This window comes from Sarcophilus harrisii, chromosome 1 (assembly GCF_902635505.1).
Source record: "Sarcophilus harrisii chromosome 1, mSarHar1.11, whole genome shotgun sequence".
Classification (NCBI taxonomy): domain Eukaryota; kingdom Metazoa; phylum Chordata; class Mammalia; order Dasyuromorphia; family Dasyuridae; genus Sarcophilus; species Sarcophilus harrisii.
Genome location: NC_045426.1, coordinates 417,776,851 through 417,793,323, shown reverse-complemented (window position 1 = coordinate 417,793,323; position 16,473 = coordinate 417,776,851). Strand labels below are relative to the sequence as shown.

Genomic DNA, 16,473 nt, shown 5'->3' with positions numbered 1-16,473 from the left:
TATGAGAGACAACAATGAGTCTCTTTTTATTTATTTCCCCAATGATTCTGCTGCTAATTTTATTTGATTTTTAATTTCTTCTTTTTTATTTTTTTAAAGCTCTTTGTCCTCCTCTTTCATTTTCTCTTTCTCTCAGCTTTTCTGGGAATTCTTGTTGGGCTTGTGTATATTTTTCTTTGATGCTTTTCTTGTATATATTTTATTTGTTTTGTTTTGTTTTTTATTGTAGGAAGTTTATTTATTTTTATTAAACATTATTTTATGAATCACATTGGGAGAGAAAAATCAGAGTAAAAAGGAGAAACCATGGGAAACATTAAAAAAAAAAAAAAACAGAAAAAAAGAAGTGAACATAACATGTTTTGATTTACATTTAATATCAGTATCCTTAGTTCTTTTTCTGGATGCAGATAGAATTTTTTGCCCAAAGTCTATTGGGATTGCTTTGGATCACTGAACCCTGAGAAGAACTGAGCTCTTTGGGCCTAGTTTCAGATTGCTCTCCAGAATGATTGGTTATTTCACAACTCCACCAACAATGCATTAGTGCCCCAGACTTCCCACATTCCCTCCAATATTGATCATCATCTTTTCTGTCATCTTAGCCAGAATAAGAGGTGTGAGGTAGTACCTCAGAGCTGTTTTAATTCCTCCAATCAATATTGATTTAGAGTATTTTTTTCAATAACTATAAAGGGCTTTAATTTTATCATCTGAAATTTGTCTATTCATATCCTTTTACCATTTATCAACTGGGGAATGAACTTGTCTTAAATGTTTTAAAAAAATTTTAATTTCTGAGTTTGTTTCTTGAGCTTCCCTGTTCTGATGGAAGCTTTTTAATTGTTAGGTTCTTTGTTGTTGCTATTGATGTTCTGTCATTTTCCTAGTCTACTTTTTACTCATTTTCCATACATATTTCTTGACTTTTGAATGTAAGAATTGGACTCTGCTCACATCAGGAGCCCTATATGTTTTTGATGCTTCCAAAATGGTGTGAATTTTGGTGAGTTATTATCACTATCCCCCTTGTACTCTGATCCTTAGCCAGGCAGGATTTCTGCTCCCTTGTTACCATAGACATCAAATTGTTCCTTTCCATTCCGGAACTATAAAGTGAGCCTGAGTACTTAGAGAAAGAACAAAGAACTTGTGTCAAATCCTATACCCATCACTAGCACAAAAATCCTTTGAAAATTTTTATACCAAACATTTAGCACTGTCATTGCTTTTAGGTCATCACTGTTGCTGCTACTATCTTCTCCAGGTTCCATAGGCAGTATTCATTCTTCCACATGAGTTCGCTGTCAGCTCCCAACACAATGTCTGCAGGCAAACTTCTGTTTCTGTTCTCTGCTTCCCTAGACTAGAAAAATGAGATATTCTGACTTATTTGTTGCCATTGTTATCCTACTTAGAATTTTATTAATTATTTTTTTAAAAATTGTTTAAAAGATGGAGCTGGGAGAGTTTAGCAGAAATGTTCAATTGTCTCTACTTTCTTGGCTGCACTCCTCCACTTTTTAATGAAAAATAATTTAATATTAATTTTCATGCCATTTTATAATGTGGACTCACATTAACCTGTTAGTCAATTAAATCTCCAAGATCTTTCTTCAGACAAATCATTCTATAGGCACACATTTCCCTTTTTGTACTAGTAAATATAATTCTTCAACAAATTGCTATACTTTATATTTATTACTATTAAATTCCATCTGATTCTATTTAACAAAATATTCTTACGTTATGAGACCTTTTTGGATCCTGACTAGTATTCATTGTTAGTTACTCAACATGTTAGTAATCCCTTAAGTTTTCAGTCATCTGTAGATATTTTTTATTTCATTTTGTCTTTAAGTCATTAACAAGGACAACAAAAACACAAATATTGTTATATCCAGTTTTATTTCAACTTCATGTTGCCTTGCTGAAGTCAATGTATGCATTTCATAAAGCCAGAGATTTTGAAATGAAAAGGGGCCTTTCCAGTTTCTTGTTTTTTCTTTCCTTTTTAATACTTAAAGGAGATTGATATTTCTTAATGCTTAGTAATATTAAATAATATTAATTTGTCAAAATTGTATATCCACATCTCAATAATTAAAAACCTATTTTTCAAATTTTTGTTGTCATAATTAATGTCACAATAAATATTTTTTTTGTTTTAATATGAGTCTCTTATTTCTTCTATGTTTACAGTCAATGAAGAAGTCACTGTATCAAATGAATTGAACAATTTAGTAATTCTTCTTTTAAAATTCCACATTGTTTTCTAGAGCAGTTACATCTATCAGCAATGAATTAGCATACCTACTAGATGTCACCTTAAGTAAATATTTACTTCCCAAACCAGGTTTTTTTTTTTCCCTTCTCAATTTGTTAGTTAAACTGAAAGTTATAATGAATATGTGTACCAATAAGGTCCTTAATTTGAAGCACAAGTTTTCATTATCCCTAACAATATTATCAGTATTCTTGCTACCATAATCACTTATGCCTTTTAGATGTGTAACTCATTGAATACCTAATAAAAGAAGTTTCACTTTGTCCTAATACAATGAAGACACGAAATGAGGATGCAGAGTCACTTAGTTTGTATACTTACAGCATTCCTCATCTTTATATGGAAAAGTATATGATCAACAGAGAATTGCATGGTGACTCATGGGGTCTTTAGATATCTATTACATAAAAAAAAAGATCTCAACTCTACATGAGTGAGACTTTTTAGGCACATGATTAATCAGAAAATTTCATTAAAAGACATAAATGCAAACCAATTTCCAGAATCAGCTTTTTCTTTTTTGCCTTTTATGGAAAAGTAATCTTTGTTTGGGAAAATTGGGGAGCTGTGATCATATTGCATATCAACCTGATGGTGTTAATATCCTAAAGATCTTTTAGAGGACCTTCATTCATTTGCATGATTTCACAATTTTAAATGAATAATCTTCCTAATATAGGGAGTTCTAAAGAAAAAAGAAAGGGAAAATTATATATGAAGATATGTAAGTGCATATTTATGTTTGGATTGATGAATGGATGGATGGAAGGATAGATGAATGGATGGATGGAAGGATAAGACTACCCACAGTTCTCTCCAAAGTGTCATTATAAAAAAGAAGAGAGAAAAAATATCTGGAGGAGGACAAGAAAACAGAAATATTAGGCTTTTGTTCTCTTATTCAGAAAAAAAATTCACTCATAGGTATTAATGATCTGGTTTAGGTGCTAAGTGATACCATTTCTGACTTCTAACCATAATTCCAAAGTGAAGCCACAATGGTTTTTCTAATATAAGATAGTGACAATAAGTTGGAGCACTAATATGGATAACAGTACCAAGAATATCAAAGACAAAGCACAGGTATGGCTCTTCCTACACAATTAATTCAATTTATCACACATCAGGGTCATCTGTATTAAAGTGGCTAAACATTCATAAAAATGAGACTTGCCTATACAATCTAACTAAATACCAAGGATCTTTCAAGACCACCACTTACTATGTTTTCCTTTCTGACTCTGTAACCAAAACTTTTCACTTTCTGAAAGAATGAGGGAAATGATATGAAATATTTTTTTCTTTTACAGATCTATGTAGAAACTGCCTCTGTTTTTCCACAGACACTATGTCCTTCATTCTCATCTAGGGGCTCAGTATTGCTACCAAATCAGAAAGGAGAATCCTCTTTTTTCCAAGTAAATACAAATTTATCATAGTTACATAACAGTTTCACCTCTCCCTTGTTATTAGGAAGAAAGTTACTTTCCAGTAATTCTACCTCTGAATCAACCAAGTCCTTTCTGGAAGGGAGCTGTCCAAACAATAGCAGAAGCAAAGAGATGTCTGGCAATTAAGAGTTATCTATCGGGTACATAGAGACTTCTGAAGGGGTAGGAGCTTTAAAACCAAAGTGATTATACTTCAGAGACTGAATAAGGCAGAGCCAGAGAGGACTAACTAGAAATATATTATATTAAAAGGTACACTCTTATAAGATAAGTCTTTTAAGAAACTGGACTCCACAAACCACTGACTCAAAGTGAATTTCCATTTCCTAGGTTTCCAGAGATCAAATATGTGACCTAATAAATCAGTACATGATAATGTGGTTGTTTATTGTCAAGAGTCACTTTGAGATGGGGAAGTTCCATTTTGCAAGTAGGAGACAGGTCCACATATTTTTGGCTTACATGGATGTTATGTGGATATAGAGGAACCCAGTTATGCAGACTTTGGCTTTACTTAGGGGGACCAACTGCTACTTTACCAAGAAAAATAGAGTATTTCCAACATAATTTACATTTCAGAAATTGACCCATTTCAGAAACTGGCCCATTTCCCAGTCACTTCTCTTGTGCCATACAACCAATTTCAACTTAGTACTATATGATTTCTATATGATATATAGTACTATATGATTTCTCATGGGTACTTACATGCTCTTACAAACAACATTTATACCCTGAAAGTCATAGTCAAGAAAGAGAGATTCTTTGATTCTAGTCTTGTGTTATTCAAGCCCAGGAAAACTTGATCCAAGATTATTGAACAGAATTTGGTGTGGAAGATCTTCTCTATACCATCCGTCAAGGGAATTTCAAATGCTTGACATGAAGAACAGAGATCAATTAATTGTAATGACTTGTAATAACACTATTCTATCAGCTACTACCTTTTATCAGACTAGTGACCACTTAAGTCCTATTTTATATGCCTCTGCCATAAAAGATGAAGCCATGGATACCAAACAAAATAACTTCCTTTAGTTAAGGTAAGATAGTTACAGGTGTTGGTAGAGAAGGTCTGATTCTAGAATCTGAACTGGATGACTCTATTGTTTGAATAGATGCTGAACCTCTTACTAAAAGGCATTAACACTAACATGGCTCAGACAAGCATAATTTTAGAAGTATCATTTCCATTTTGCAATAAAAGCAAATTTGTGGAAGACTTGGTACATATAGGTTCTCTAAAACCTGTATAAGAGGGGAATATAGATTCTCTAAAACCTGAATAGTCAAACAAATCTCTGTATTTATTTTTTGATGATAGGAAAGGTGTCAGTACCTTATTTTATATGGTACCTGGAATTATCTGTCCCCACCCCTATACTATTTTCTCTAACTTATCTGCTTATACTTAATATAAGTATAATATACTTATACAATATTTTATTTCATCATACAATATCAACACAATATTTTATTTCATCCATAGTTATTTTAAATACAATTTTTCTTTCTCTCTCTTGGTGATGAGCTTTGTCAGAAATATATAGAAATGCTGATGATTTGTCTGGGTTTATTTTATATCCTGCAACTTTGCTAAAACTAAGTAATTTTCAGTAGGTTTTGGATTATTTTCTAGGATCCTCTAAGTATATCATTATATCATCTGCAAATAGTGATAATTTTATTTCTTCTTCACATATTCTAATTCTTTTAGTTACTTTTTCTTTTCTTATTGCTAAAGTCAACATTTCTGATACAATGATGAATAAAAGTGGTAATAATTGGCATTTTTGTTTCATCCTTGATGTTATTTGAAATATGTCCATCTTCTCTCCATTACAAATAATGCTTGCTATAGGCTTTAGATAGATAATTGCTTATTATTTTAGCAAAAGCTCCCTTTATTTCTATGTTGTCTAGTTTTTTTTTTATAATAATGGGTGCTACATTTTGTCATAAGCTTTTTCTGCATTTATGGAGATTATTATATAATTTCTGTTGGGCTTATTGTTAATATGGTTGATTATGACAATGATTTTCTTGATACTGAACAGCCTTGAATTCCTGATATAAATCCCACTTGATCATAGTGTATTATCCTGCTGATATATTGATGTAATATCTTTGCTAATAATTTATTTAAAATGTTTGCATCAATATTTATTAGAAAGGTTGGTCTATAAATTTCTTTCTCTGTTTTGATTCTTCTTGGTTTAGTTATCAGTACCATCTTTGGGTCATAGAAGGATTTTTTTGCAGGACTTCTTCTTTACCCATTTTTTCCCAAATAGTTTACATAGTATTGCAATTGTTGTTTAAATGTTTGGTAGAATTCACTTAGGAATCCATCTGGCCCTGGATACTTTTTTTTTTCCTTAGGGAGTTCATTGATGACTTGTTCAAGATTTTTTTTTTCCTAAAATGGGGTTATTAATGTAACTCATTTCTTCTTCTGTTAACTGGCAATGCTGCCATACAGTTGAGCAAAATGTTCTTAATTATTGCATTAATTTCTTCTTCATTGGTGATAAATTACCCTTTTCATTTTTGATGATGGTAATTTTTTTCTTTCCCTTTTCCAATCAAATTAACTAATGATTTTATCTATTTTCTTATTTTTTTAAGAAACCCTATTCTTAGTTTTATTTATTACTTCAATAGTTTTTTTTTTTGTTTTGTTTTGTTTCTATTTTATTAATCTCTCATTTGAGTTACAGAATTTCTAATATGGTATTACTTGGGAATTTTTAATTTGTCCTTTTTCTAGTTTTTTTTAGTTGCATGCCTAATTTGTTTATCTTTTCTTTCTCTATTTTGTTCATGTAACTATTTATAGATATACAATCTCCCCTAAAACTGCTTTGGCTTCATCACATAGGTTTTGGTATGTTTTCTCGTTATTGTCATTCTCTTGAATGAAATTATGGATTGTTTCTGTAATTTTTTGTTTGTTCTATTCAATCTTTAGAATTAGATTATTAAATTTCCAATTGCTTTTTACTCTATCTTTCTATGGCCCTACATTGAATATAATTTTATTACATTGTGGTCTGAAAAAGAAGCATTTATGATTTCTGCATTTCTGCATTTCAATGTGAGGTTTTTATGCCCTAATAAATGATCAATTTTTGTCTAAGTGCCATGCACTGTAAAGAATATGCTCTATTCCTTTCTATCCCTATTCAATTTTCTCAAGAGGTTTATTTTAGCTAGGTTTTGTAGGATCCTAATAACCATCTTAATTTCTTTCTGGTTTATTATTAGATTTGTCTGATTATAAGAGAACGTTGAGGTTCCCCCTTCCCCACCCCACTGGAATAGTTTAGCTATCTGTTTCTTCTTATAACTGGCTTAAAATATTTTCTAGGGAGTTGCCTGTTCTACTATTTGGTTCATACATATTTAGTATCATTACTACTTTATTATTTATGGTGCCCTTTATCAAAATATTCTTTCCTTCCTTATCTCTTTTCATAAAATCTACTTTTATTTTTGCTTTATCTGATATCAGAATTGCTACCTCTGCTATTTTTACTTCAGCTGAAGCATTATAAATTCTGTTCTAGTCTTTTACCTTTACTTTGTATGGGTCTCTCTGTTTCAAATGTGTTTCTTCTAAACAACATATTGTAGGATTCTGTTTTTTTTTTATTATTAAACTCTGTTATTTGCTTTCATTTCATGGGAGAGTTTATCCCATTTGCAGTCACAGTTTTGGTTATCAATTCTATATTTCCTGTCAACCTATTTTCCCCCTGTATATATATTTTATTCTCCCTTTCCACCCTTTCCTTAGTAGTGTTTTTTTTAACCCATCCAATGCATTACCTTATTGCCTATCACCCCATCTCCTTCTCATAATACTGTTTTTTTTAACCCACTTCACCCACTACCTTATCTACCATTCTTTTAGCTCTTCTCTTACTTTTTCTCCTAGTTTTTGTGCTCTCCCTTTTAACATGTTGATTTCTTTTCTTTTTATCTTTCTTCTCCTCCTGCCTGATCCTGGTTAATCCTAACTGTTGCTTTTTGGCAGCTTGCAGTATTTATCATTGAGATTGTAGTTCTGATGTTTCTCAACAATGTTCCTTGGGATTTTTCTTGAGGGATATCTTTCCAAAGATGATCAATGGATTCTTTCAGTGATATTTCCCCTTCTCTTTCTAGAATGCTGAGGCAATTTTCCTTAATGATCTTTTGTAGAATGCTATCCAGGATCTTTTTTTTATTATTATTATGACATTCAAGTAGGACAATAATTTTAAATTATCACTTCGGATCTATTTTTCAAGTTGACTTTTTTCAATAAGATATTTCACATTTTCTTACTTTTTTTCATTTTTTGATTGATTCTTGCTGTTTCAATAAGTCATCAGCTTCCATTTGCCCTGTTCTAGTTTTTAATGTGACTTTCCTGTTAGCTTTTGTATCTCTTTTTCCATTTGATTAATTCTACTGTTTGAGTTCTTTTCTTCAGAAATTTTTCCAGCATCTTTGGGCTTGAGACCAATTCATATTACTCTAAGATTTCTTCTGTGGGCATTCTAGCCTTGTCTGAGTTTAGACTTTGGTCTGTCCTGTCACCATAGTAACTTTCTATGGTCAAGGTATTTTTCTGCTTCTTGTTCATATTCTTTCTTATTATTTTTGGTATTCTCTCTGTCTCTCTGTCTTTCTCTCTCTCTCTCATTTATTTTTTATAGTTGAGCTCTGCTCTTATAGTAAAAGGAGTGCTATTCCAAGCTTCCTGTCCAGCTCTAAGCCTTGACTTTGAGCACAGAGATCCCTTGTATCTGCAGCATGCAGCTTTGTCTGCTCTGTTCAGGAAACAGCCTGGTTTCTCAGTGTTTGCCTTCTGAGCTGAAACTGGAAGCTGTCCCACTGATTTGCTCCTCCACTGAGCCAGGCCTCAGGGTCTTAGCTGCTGATTTGCTGTGATTAAAACCATCTCACTACAATCTATCTGAGCTAGTTTGAACACCCTTTTCAGCCCAATGATACTCACCTTTTTTGAAGTTTTTTCAGTCTATATTCAGGTGGAGTCTGATTTAATCCCTCAGACTCTATTAAGCAGCTTTGTTTCATGTGCTTTTCAAAGAATACTGGGAGAGTTATAACAGCTTCCTGACTTTACTCTGCCATTTTGGCTCTAGTCCCAGGAGTCTGGCCCCTGACAATTCTAATTTTATTCAAACACATGGGTCCATTTACAACTTCATATTTTATGCTATTCATTACAATAATAAATCATTTTTGAAACACCTAGTATAATGCAGGAACTTAGCTAGGCTCTGGGGACACAAGACAAAAACTTGAAATCCCTGATTTCAAAGAACTTTGTATTAATTTTATTTTTTCCTGCTCTTTTTTTTTTATAACTTTTTATTTACAAGTTATATGCATGGGTAATTTTACAGCATTGTCAATTGTCAAACCTTTTGTTCCAATTTTTCCCTTGCTTCCCTCCATCCCCTCCCCCAGATGGCAGATTGACTAATACATGTTAAATATGTTAAAGTATAAATTAAATACAATATAAGTATACATGTCCAAACAGTTATTTTGCTGTACAAAAAGAATCGGACTTTGAAATAGTGTAGGAAATCCTGTGAAGGAAATAAAAAATGCAGGCAGATAAAAATATAGGGATTGGGAATTCTATGTAATGCTTCATAGTTATCTCCCAGAGTTCTTTCTCTGGGTGTAGCTGGTTCAATTCATTACTGCTCTATTGGAACTGATTTGGTTCATCTCATTGTTGAAGAGGGTTACTTCCATCAGAATCGATCATCATATAATACTGTTGTTTGAAGTATATAATGATCTCTTGGCCCTGCTCATTTCACTCAGCATCAGTTCATGTAAGTCTCTCCAGGCCTTTCTGAAATCATCCTGTGTTCATTTCTTACCAAACAATAATATTCCATAATATTCATATGCCACAATTTATTCAGCCATTCTCCAATTGATGGGCATCCACTCAGTTTCCAGTTTCTGGCCACTACAAAGAGACCTGTCACAAACATTCTTGCACATACAGGTCCCTTTCCCTTCTTTAAGATTTCTTTGGGATATAAGCCCAGTAGTAACACTGCTGGATCAAAGGGTATGCACAGTTTGATAACTTTTTGAGCATAGTTCCAAATTGCTCTCCAGAATAGCTGAATGTATTCATAATTCCACCAACAATTTACATTAATTTTATAGGGGTCCAAAGGAATAATAGATAAAGAGACATACAAGTAATGAAGAATACAAAAAATGACCCGGTATTTTGAGAAAATGAATAATAATCATTGAAATTCTGAATCAGCTGAGGCTGGTGTGTTGGTTACAACAAAAAGTACTTTGAAAAAGCCAGTATGGGAAACAAGGAGGATCCAAAAAATGGACTGAGAATTGTTCTAGATAGAAAAATATAAGGAAAAAAAAAAGAGGATAGGGAAATATCAGAATATATTTCCTGATTTTAATTCTGTTAATTATTTGTTCTTCCAACTCAAGGTGAATAATACTTTGTCATTAATGAAGAGATTAAAAATTTTAAGTAGGAAGTTGTGAGAATTAAAACATTATTGAACATGAAACATCTTTCCAACTTTAAACTATTATGTAAATGTTTTTTATTTTTATCATTGTCATCATTATCATTAATTAGCATATTGTCAAGCCTCTTTTGTACAGATTTCATTCACTAATCCTTTTACTACATTCTGCTCAACTCAAGCAATGCTTAAAAAGCAATAAAGGTATATTCTCATAAATGTTTAAAAATAGACTATCTGGAAAATATATATACCTATATTTTAGGATAAATATTCATTATCAATATTTTTCCAATCCTCACAACAACACAAGAAATAAATCTCTAATAGAATTTTTGAGATCTAAATATACATATCTAATTCTTCATTCAACTACTAAAATAATTTTCAAAAAACTAAGATCCTATCATGACACAATAGCTACTCAGCAAACTCCAATAGATTCAGATTGCCTTCAGAAGCAAGTTAAAAATTCTTTGTTTGGTTTTGAAAGTCCCTCATAACCTAACCTTCCCTTACCTTTCAAGGCTTCTTACATCTTACAAAATAACATGCTTTTATTCAGTGAAATTGCCCTCCTAGATGTTTAATCATCAATTTAAGTTAAGGCATATAGTACACTGAGGAACCATAATATATCTTGTCACTATATATACATATATAATGTTATAATGTTATATTTGCAGTGGAGCCAAGATTGTGGAGATAAGAAAGGACATGGCCTGTGTCCTCTCCGGTTTCTCTCGGAATTGTTGCTATATTAAGACTCTGAATGGATTTTGGAATAACAGAACCCACAATCATTTGGAGTGAAAGAATTTTCCAGATTAAGATATTTTGTAAAGTCTTCTGTAAAAATTTGTCTCATGTGGGCATAGGAAAAATGGAGTCTAGCACAGGTGGAGTGTGGGAAATCTAAATGATGGCTCTTAGCCAAAGTACAGAGAAGCATCTTTTGCCCCTCATTCTTGGTTCAGAGGACTAGTGGCTCAGCTGGCCAGCTGTGAGATCTCCAACACAAGCATAGCAGGCAAATTGCAAGGAGCTGAACCCTGACATGATAGGTGGGACTAGATCAGGCCAACACAGCACAATGGAAACTAGCAGCACCACCAGCCCCAGTTTGGAAACCCAGTGAGAGATCCCATCCCCCTGTAAAAGAAGTTTAGAATAATGTCCTCTGTGCCTAGAAGCAAAATTCAGTTATATTATTTCTTTAGAAAATAATAATAGCCTTTTATTTTTCAAAATACATTCAAAGATAATTTTTAAAACCTTGTGTCCCAAATTTTTCTCTTTCCATCTTTACCTCCCACCTCTCCTATACAGCATGCAATACAATAAGATTAAACATTTGTGAATTTTCTATACATATTTCTACATCTACTATGCTACAAAAGAAAAAATCAGATCAAAAAAGAGAAAAAATTGAGAAAGAAAAGAAACAAGCAAACTACAATCATAACAAATGTAAAACTACTATTTTGTGATCCACATTCAGTCCCCATAGTCCTCTCTATGGAAGCAGATTGGCTCTCTCCATCACAAGTCTATTGGAATTGGCCTGAATCATCTCATAGTTGAAAAGAGCCAAATTTATCACATTTGATCATCACAATCTTATTGTTACTGTGTACAATATTCTCTTGATTCTATTTACTTCACTTAGCATTAGCAAGTCTCTCCAGGCCTTTCTGAAATCTTCTTGCTGATAGTTTCTTATACAACAATAATATTTCATTACATTCATATAGCATAACTTATTCAGCCATTCCCCAACTGTTGGGCATTTACTCAATTTCTAGTTCCTTGCCACTACAAAAAAGGATTACTACAAAATGTGCAGGTCTTTTTCTTTTTTTTAGTAATCTCTTTGTGATACATATCCAATAGAGACACTACTGGATCAAAGGATATGCACAGTTTGATGGCACTTTAGGAATAGATCCAAATTGCAAAGCTCAAAATGTAAAATCAAACCAAAAAAAGCTACACCATAAAAACTATGGAGACAGAGACCATAAGAGGACAACAATGACAAAACACCTACATATGAAGCATCAAAGGAGAGTACAGATCAATCTCAAAATCAAAAGATTTTATTGTAAGAACTCAAAAAAGATTTTAAAAATCAAGTAAGAGAGAGTTCCAGTTTTGAAACCAAGATGGAGGAATACAGTCAGGAAGCTGCTCAAAGTCTTCCAATTTCCTTCGAAAACCACACAAAACCAAATCTCTGAATTTAGTCATATTGAGTGAAGCCACTGTCCAGCTCAAGATAGATTGGAAAAACTTCAGGAAAGGTTAGTCTCACTGGGATGAAAAGGGTATTCAGCACAGCTCAGATAGAATCTGACAAAGCTGGTAAGAGGGTCTTAATCACAGCAAATTAACAACTAAGACCCTCAGTTCTGGGTCAGTAGAGGAACAGCTTCCAGTCTCAGCTCCAAAGGCAAATTCTGAGAAACAGGGTTGTTTCCTTAAATGAGTAGGCAAAGCTATAGTCTGCTGACAAGTCTGCTGAGGCTCCTGTACTCAAAGCGCAGCACCCCTTTTTACTATAAGAGCAGAGCTCAACCATAAAAGCAAAAAAAAAAAAAAAAAAAAAAAAAAAAGACATACCAAAAAGAATAGGAAAGAAAATGAATAAGAAAGACAAAAAGTACCTTTCCCATAGAAAGTCACTATGATAATAGGACAGACAAAAACACAAACTCAGGCAAGCATGGAATGTCCACAGAAGACATTTCAAAGAGTGATATGAATTGGTGTCAAGCCCAAGTGTTCTTAAAAGATATTAAAATGAAATAAGAAAGGTAGGAAAAAAGATAAAGGAAATAAAGAGGTAAGCATGAGAGAATCAACAGATTGGAAAAGGAAGGAAACAATTTTTCTGAAGAAAAGAACTCCTTATTCAGTAGAATTAACCAAATGGAAAAAGAGATACAAAAGATACCTGAAGAAAATCACACACTAAAATTAGAACAGGGCAAATGAAAGCTAATAAATTTGTGAGGCTGAAAGAATTAGTCAAACAAATTAAAAATAATGAAAGATGAAATTAAATATGAAATACCTCATTGGCAAAACAGCCAACCTGGAAAATATATCCAGAAGAGACAATTTAAAAATTATTGGCCAACTGAATGCCATGACCAAAAAGAGCCTGATAGCATTCTTCAAGACATCAATCAAGGAAAACTGCCCTGGTATTCTAGAAAGGGTAATAGTCATTGATTGAATCAATCAATTACCTTTGAAAAGAGTTCCCATAAAGAAAACCCCAAGAGACATTGTTGCAAAACTCCAGAACCACATTCTCAAAGGAAAAAGTACTGCAAGTTTCCAGGCAAAAATTAAATATAAGAGAAGAAAAATAGGGAAATGAAATGAGAATTAATCTGGAGAATTATTGCTTAAAAAAAGAATAGCTTGGGGGAAATAACCAATAACTGAAGGGACCTTCACTTGGAAAAGGAAGCATAGAAATTGACTGAAAAGAACATGTTTGAAAAAATAGAATTGGCAAAATGGAAAAGTATATATTGAAGAAAACATCTCTTTTAGAATTCAATTGGCCAAATGGAGAAGGAAGTAAAAAAGTTAACTAAAGAAAATAATTTATAAAAAATTCCCGGACGAAAGGATGTGAGTTACTCACTGAAACCTAGGAATCAGTTAAAAAAAAGGTCAAAGAAAAGAAAGAAAAGATAATTTAAACTACCTTATTGGAAAAACAACTGACTTAGAAAATAGATTCAGGAGAGATAATCTAAAAAATATTAAATTACTAGAAAGACATGATCAAAAAAAAATCCTAGATGATATTTTTCAAAAAATAATCATTAGGGAACACTTCATTGGTATTTTATAACCAGAGGGCAAAAAAGATGTTGAAAGAATGCACCAAATAACTCCTGAAAGAGAATCCTAGTTTGAAAACTCTAAGAAATATTGTAGCTGAATCAAGAATGATCTAATCAAGGCCAAAATACTGCAAGTAGCCAGGAAGAATGCAAATAACCTGGAGCCCCAATGAGGATCATCCAGGTCCTAGAAGCTTTATTTAACATTAAAGGATCAAAGGGTCTGGCATATGACATTATAGAGAGCAATGGCTTTGGACTACAACCAAGAATCCACTACTCAGCAAAACTGAACGTTATTTTTCAGGGAAAATGATTGGCATTTAATGGAATAGAGGACTTTCAATCATTTCTAATGGAAAGATCAGAGTTTAACAGAAAATTGGATTCAAGCACAAGACTCAAGAGAAGCATAAAAAGGTAAAGAGGAAAAAAAGTGTTATTTAAAGGTGAAAATAGTTTACAAGACTAAAGAGAAGATGATACTTGTAATTCTTTAGTATTTTATATTTGTCAGGGCAGGTAAAAGGGATATACAGTGAGAGAGGATGTGATAATAAATTGATAATGCAATGATAAAAATCATAATGCAATGATAAAAAAATAAAGGGGTGGGAAAAACATCATACTGGGAGAAGAGAAAAGGGTAGGAAATGGGATGAATTATATCACACAAAAAGCCATAGTAAACTGTGTTTCAGAAGAGGAAAAAGATAAGATGTTGAGCATTGTTTGGATCTTAATTTTATTGGATTAGGATCACAATGAGAATAACATACATATTTAGTTTGATATGGAAAATTTTCTTACCTTACAGGGAATTAGAAGGGGAAAGAGAAAAAAAAAAGAGTTGGAAGCACATAGAGGAGAGGACAGAGGTAAAAGGGAAAAGGAATAGGAAAGGAGGTCCTTACATAAGGGAGGGCAGATTGAAGGACATGGGGATCAGAAACAAAATACTAATAAGGAGAGAAAAGGTGAAGGAGAGAGAAAAACAAAAACAGGAAAAAATATAATGGAGGAAAGAGTAATCTTAACTGTGAATGTGAATGAAATGAATTCTCCTATAAAATGCAAACAAATTGCAGTGTCAATTAAAAGTCAGAACACAATATCTTGTTTACAAGAAATAAGTTTGAAGCAGAGACATACAGACAAAATAAAGGTAAAAGACAGGAGCAGAATATATTATGCTTCAGCTAAAGTTAAAAAAAAAAAAAGCAGTAGTGGTCCTGATTTCAGTTCTTGATTTAGAACTATGCTCAAAGAACTACACAACTGCATATGCTTTGATCCAAAAGTGTCACTAATGGGTCTGCATCTCAAAAAGATCACTAAAAAAGGGCAATGAATCCACATGTGCAAAAAAAAAAAAGTAGCAGTTTTTTTGAATTTTTTTTGAAAGCAATGAATTGGAAATGCAGTGAATGTCCACCAATTGGGAAATGGCTTTTTAAGTTATGATATATGAATGTAATGGGATATTATTTTTTTAAAAGAATAATAAGCAGGCTGATTTCAGAAAAGCTTAAAACAGTAACTACAGGATTATGTGATCAATAACTATGACAGACTTAGCTCTCAGCAATGTGATGAACCACATTGATTCCCATAGATTTAGGATGAAAAATACCATCTGCATCCAGAGAGAGAACCATGGATACTAAATGTGGATTGAAGAATATTATTTTCATCTTTTTTTTCTCTTCTTATGTCCTCATAATTTTCCCTTTTATTCTGATTTTTCTTACAAAATATGACAAATATTGAATATATTTAAAAGTATTGCATATGCATAACATATAAGATTGCTTGCTGTCTTTGGAAAGGGGGAGATAAGAAAAGGAAAAAAAATTGAAATAAAAAATTTTTAAAATGAATTTTGAAGTGTCTTTACATGTATTTGAGAAAATTATTAAAATGTTAAATTTTAGAAGTAATGATTTCCAGTTTAATAATATAACTCCAAGCAAATTTATCACCCATTTAATTACCATGAAAAATTTGATTTTTTTCTTGGATCTTTTCTATATAAGTGTTTACTTCTTTCTGTAATCTTGGGGATGTGTGTGCGTCATGATTTGAAAAGGACAGATAACACTTTTTAGCAGAAGCACAAAAAAATGGAATACTTTTTATGACTCTTCACAAGAAGGGAAAGTATTTTCTTCAACATTGTAGAGTTAGCTTGATAAAAAGCTGTACTGGAACCAAGCAATTTTGCAGTCATTTGTATTTCAAAGTTTATAAGACAGAATACATACTGGGCTGAGGCTTGAGTTGATGCACTGAGGTTCCAAGCATGTGAGGCTAAATAGTAA

General features: G+C 32.4%; 1 long non-coding RNA gene across 1 annotated transcript in view; it reads right to left on the bottom strand.

Moving 5' to 3' along the window:
• Nucleotides 1-1,193: 1,193 nt before the first annotated feature.
• LOC116421278 overlaps nucleotides 1,194-16,473 on the bottom strand; it is a 146,048-nt gene continuing 130,768 nt past the window's right edge. Inside the window, exon 3 of the long non-coding RNA XR_004231582.1 lies at nucleotides 1,194-1,366. This is a non-coding gene — a long non-coding RNA (uncharacterized LOC116421278). The remainder of the gene's footprint in view (nucleotides 1,367-16,473) is intronic.